Consider the following 6,184-nt stretch of genomic DNA (forward strand, 5'->3'; position numbering starts at 1 on the left):
TGTTTGGATTGGGGCTGTCAGCTTATTTTAAATTAATTCTTTGATTTTTAACGTATCACTCAAGTTTAAAGACATTATATGTGACAATTCTGACTGTCAATTCTAAATGTAAATAGTTATACATTTAGAGAATTTTAAGGTTCATACTAGGGGTGTTCTTATTATGAATGAATAAACCAGGTTCTTACAATGGAAAAGCTACTGTCTGGGAGTGAGCTACTTATACTGACATTTTGGAACTACCACAGTTCCATTTAGTAAAATGTTAACATAGTAGTTTAACGGCAGGGGAAAATCTGACTCAATGCCTTTCTTAGCCAAAAAAACAGATTGGATAATGAAAAATCCTTATTGACAATAGGAAACACCCTGTTACATTTGCGATTACAGTGTTCCTCTTAATCCAGTATCTCAGTATGTGTTATTACCCTTGCAATCCTTATATTAATCTGCACTAATTGGGGTAATTCTTGCTCCCATTTTGAGAACTGGGAAATGAAAAAGTAACTTTTTTCAAGGTCACGTATTATATCTATGATAGAAACTGAAACAAAAATTTATCATTGCACGTTCCGTGCAATGTGTTTCTTAAGGAATTTCTGTCATTATTCTCAGTCAACTCTCTTAACCACTGAATAACTGCTTCTGACAAATCAATGAAGGTAACTACCAAGTCAAATCTAACACAGAGAAAGCAATAATAATAAACACCTAGCAGATGCATGGTGCTTGGCACTTTACAAAGTATTTTCACACCCATTATCTCATTTTTTTTAGAACAACCTTAGAAGCATGTAAGGTAGGTATTTTAATCCTTATTTTAGAGGTGTGGAATGTAAAACTCAGAGAGGTTAAATTACTCAGCCAAAATCACAGAGCTAGGAAGTAGAAGAGCCAGGATTCTAATGTAGATCTTTTGCCTCCAAACACTGCAATTTTAATACTAAAATATAGTGCCATCCAAAAACTTATAATTTGTAACTAGACAAATATCGAAGCATACTTGTCAAAACTCAAACATCATTTATCAGATAATTTCATTTTTGTTAAATGTACCTTATTCACAAAACTATGCATGTTAAGAAACAAAATATTCAGAAAACATAGGTTTGAGAAACTGTTGTATCTGAGTATCTGTTCTATCCAATTATTTATATCCTAATGAATTTTCATATCTGTTATTTAGTTATCTAAGATGAATATTACTAACCACATTTTATATGTGAAGAAACAGACTCAGAAAGTTTTAATAACTTACCTCAGATTGCAGTTCGTAACTTGGTGGAGCCAGTATTCAAATCAATATCTGTCTTGTCCTCTAAGGCTTTGCTTTTTCCTAAGTCATGTAAACAGTCAATAAAAGAGTTATTTTATTGATGGTGGAATCCTTTCTCAACATATACATATATCAAACCATCATGTTGTACACTTTACATATATTGCAATTTTATTTGTCAACTATACTTCAAAAAATTTGGAAAAAAGTTACTTTGATATTGTAGGCTTCCCTGTACAGGAACTATTTGTATATTTCGCATATAAATGTTTTTGTTAAATATATTGCTAACTCTAACTGGGATTCCTCAAATACTTAAGAATTCAAGATCAGAGATATCTTGCAGAGCTTAAGGGTTATAGGGAGGGATTTAATGATAAGCTTGAGATGTATTCATACTTTTATTCTATATTTTAGAGTAAATGTGGAATAAACCTTTGCTGAGAATTTGTGTCAAACACTCTCCTGGACTCTGAGGATACAGAGATGTTTAAATCATGGTTCCTTCCCTTTAGAAGCTAATAGGAAATTAATTCATTCACTTATTCAAGAAGTATTTATTGAGCATCTAATAGAAAGATGGGAACAAAGAAAAAAAGGTGTATATCTACTTCAAAAGTTCGGTCACTCATAAAATAGAAGGGACTTACTTTCTAAAAGTCCTTAAGCATTCTAGGTTTTCATCTTTAAAGTTCCATGTCAACTTTAAAATATTAGTTAAAAGAATCCCTTTCAAATGCTCCAAAACAAAGAGCAACGTTATTTACACTCATTCATGCTGCATAATGAATGTATATTGAAAGTCACCATCTGCCCAGTTTTGCTTAGTGACAAAGTGTTGTCAACACTGTTAATTACCAAAATCAGAAAGGATTTTGGATAGTTGAACTTCAATGTGACATCTTGGCCCAATTTACATATTACAGGAAATATGAGTCTTAACGATAATATATGTATGTGGTCATTTTAACTTATCCCAATAACCTCTGTTTATCTGGTCAAGCAAACAAAATATTCTAAGAAATTCCCTACCTTCATGTCCTGAGTTTTGTAAATCAATTAGTCAATAGCTCAGAGGGGATGAAATTAATCCATAAGGAAAGTACAAGGCTAAAAAACCAATAAATGCCTCTTATATCCCTCTCTCTGTATAATATTTTAACCTTAGTTCTCTGCTTTGTTGGCAGAGACTGTGAAATTAGATAATTCCTACCTTTATATGCTTCCAGTAATAATACTTTTACTAGTATGAGAATTTCAAGACACAATAAGTAAACCTTATGACATTTCTTCTTTTCTTTACCATTGCTGATGTCAATGTGTCAATAAAAGTTAGAATGTCTGATTCCTCCTAATCCTCCAATGCTTATAAAGCGACACATTTTATTTACACTTTTAAAATGCATATTTAATTCTTTTATTCTGTGAACATCAATATTTTTCTGCTCAGTGGATGAATATTGAGTAGGGCAACTTGCCAGCTCTCCACTGGAGAACTGGGATCTGGCACTCCCTACACTTTCAAAACACGCTCAAGCAAAGCTCCTTGTTCACATAGGGCTCACATTAAAAAGCAAACTCAAAATATCTTCAAACAACACGAGACACCCTGCTTTATGTACTTAAAGAAGGTCAGTAGTCTTTCTCATGCCAAGAAAAGCATATGATTTAAATTTCAGAACATGATTTCATCTAAAACTTGCAAAAATGTTTTTATTTGACTGGAAAGTTAAAGAAGAAAAGAAAGTTGTTGCTGTTTGCATATGTTAACTCAATACCTTCAGACATTTCTCTAACAACCACAAACTCTTGAATTCTCTATGGTGGGCAATGTAATTTTTCTTAAGCTAGTAGACTTGGGCTTCTCTGGTGGCGCAATGGTTGAGAATCCGCCTGCCAATGCAGGGGACACGGGTTTGAGCCCTGGTCTGGGAGGATCCCACATGCCGCGGAGCAACGGGGCCCGTGAGCCACAAGTACTGAGCCTGTGCGTCTGGAGACTGTGCTCCACAACAAGAGAGGCCGCGACGGTGAGAGGCCCGCGCACCGCGATGAAGAGTGGCCCCCGCTCACCGCAACTAGAGAAAGTCCTCGCACAGAAACAAAGACCCAACACAGCCAAAACTAAAATAAATAAATAAATTAATTTTAAAAAAGTTAGTAGGCTTTCAAAAGACATTTTGTACTTTTGTGATAAAATAGCTTATCTACCGACCAAATAAAGAGGTTTTGAAACTCCAGGGCAAATCGCAGTAGGTGTGGTGGTGAGGGAACAACTTTATGAACATACACAAGAACAGCATGTTTAAGCTCTTAATTTTATTACCGTAAATTTATTTTCATTTGTCTCTGTAACACAGCAGGAACAGAAGAGGGAGATTGCGTGCAAGCGAACAAAAATAGCTCATTTAAGTGCATAAGTTCTGTAGATGTAAAATTAAGCTCTCCTTATTTTCAAAGCTCAGAAAGTTTTAAAGTAAATCATTAGATCTCTCTCGTTACCAATGACATGTTTCCATCTATTACCTTGTTTTCATTCTTTCTCCTCTTGAACATGCCAATTTGTACAAACAGAAAAGACACTGAACCAAATTTTTAAAACTTGAAAGTTCTTCTCCAATTCCCTTTGTGTGAACCAGAATACAGTCCAAAGGGGAGGCAGGTCATCCCAGTTTTTTTCTTTTTTTCAATTTCTTTAAAATTTTCTTTTCTGTTATTTTTTTAATAAAGATTGTATATGTTTAAGATGTGCAACGTGATGATTAGATATATATATATGCATAGTGAAAGGATTGCTACTATATTCATTGCAGCATTATTCACAATAGCCAACACATGGAAACAACCTAAGTGTCTATTCGTTGATGAATAAAGAATTTGTGGCATATATATGCAATGGAATATTATTCAGCCTTAAGAAAGAAGGTGATCTTGCCATTTCTGACAATATGGATGAACTTGGAAGACATTACACTAAGCGCAATAAGCCAAACGCAGAAAAAGAAAAACTGCATAATCTCACTTATATGTGGAATCTAAAAAAGTCAAATGCATAGCAGCAGAGAGTAGAATAGTGGATACCAGGGCAGGGAAGTGGATGAGATGTTGGTCAAAGGGTACAAGTAAAAGGGTCTGAGGTGACCAGTATAATCAATTAGAGTTGTTAATCTAGTTGCCTAGTGTTTTCACAACAGAGTAAGACTTTAGCTACTTACCAACCCAATGGGTTAAAAAGTTTAAAATTTTATTAAATCCTTAGTATCGTTATTCATATTTATTTAATAGCTACTGTGTGCAGTACATTAGAATCCACCCCAGTCAAATACAACATCAAATTGGTCTGAATGCAATTTTCTTGGAATTTTTAACCAGTTGTTTTGACATAATATAGACATGAACTAAGTTCTAGAAGTTCAAATTTCTTGAGTTTTTCTTATTTATTCTTGGGGTTTTCTTGTCCCATTAGCAATTTCATAGAACATTTACATATGAAAGAATATGGTATTTCCCTTCAAGTTTCCCACATGCATAGATGATGCTTTCGAAAACCATGTCAACTCCTTATATTTCCACTATCACTTGGGCACAAGCGATATCTGTGGAGATTATATATATCTGCCTTCAAAAAGCAATGATGCTGAAGGCAGTTGTTTTTAATAAGCAGAATAGTTTTCCTTGCCAAGATAAGAAATGGTTAATAAAAGCATCTGGATGAGATGAAACTACAACAGCATCCCATCCTCTACCTTTCTCAATGCTCTATCCTCCATCCCTCTATATTTTTTATCTTTTACTAAGTTTCTAAAGAATGGGAATTATGATGGTGCTACAGTAGTTCCTGCCTTCCCTAATACCTACCACCATATTTTGTTTAGGAATTGTTAACATGATTTTTAGCATTGTTAAATTACAAATTCTACAGTCTACTTTATCCTTTATGTCTTCCAGTATAAGAAACCAAAGAATATTAAGGTTTTGCACTTGTGACTGCTATTATGAGGAAATCAGAAGATAGGTATGTCTCAAAGGAACTTTTCAAGTTAGGAGGATGTGCTTCTTTCATTGTTTTTCTTTAACTGAGCCATCTTAAATTCATTTGTTCAATACTGAATCAATTTAGAAATCCACATCTTCACTTTCCTTTGTCTTCTCTTTTTAAATTTTCTTTTCTCTGTCAATTCTTAAGCTTAGAATTTTGTAGCCACTTGAGTAGTTTTTCTCCATCTCTTATGCCCAGGCAATACTCAAGTCTTGTTAGCATTATTTAGACATGTTTATACCTTAACTTTCATTTCCAGAGAAAATATGTCATTCTAAAACACTATTCCCCTGTGAATGGATTATTACAGCCTACTTGTCTCTACAGTCTTTTTTCTCCCTGATTAAGCCCACTCAGTAAACCATGGCTAATCTAATTTCCTTTAAATGATACACCCATCATCTCATTCATCTTCTCAAAAACCTATGGTATTTCCCTATTTACCAGTACTACTCTGCATGACTTCCAAAGCCTTCTATAATTGGATGATCCTTAGCTTAATGTTCAAGTCAATTTCCCACTTTTCCATAACACAATTACTCCGCTTTCATCAGGCTATTTTCCACACTGTGCTGCTCATGTTATCCAAATAACCTTCAAGGTTCAAGAAGGTCACAGCTCCTCCATGAATTCTTCTCTCTGTGCCACAGCCTATACTGAGTAATTTCCTTCACAACCCTCCTTTATGACTCCTTGTGTTGGCACTTAATTTTATAGTCGTGAATTTTAAAAATTATTATAAATGTTATGTTATTTTCATCTTATCTTCCTAACCAAAGTAGGACGGCATGGGCCATTATTCATTTTCTTGCAGATGTTCTACACAACCGAGAATATCATTATATACGTACTAGATCCTCAATGAATAT

This window comes from Aethalodelphis obliquidens, unplaced genomic scaffold, assembly GCF_003676395.1.
Source record: "Aethalodelphis obliquidens isolate GAN/ISIS:26980383/991018 unplaced genomic scaffold, ASM367639v1 scaffold77, whole genome shotgun sequence".
Classification (NCBI taxonomy): Eukaryota; Metazoa; Chordata; class Mammalia; order Artiodactyla; family Delphinidae; genus Aethalodelphis; species Aethalodelphis obliquidens.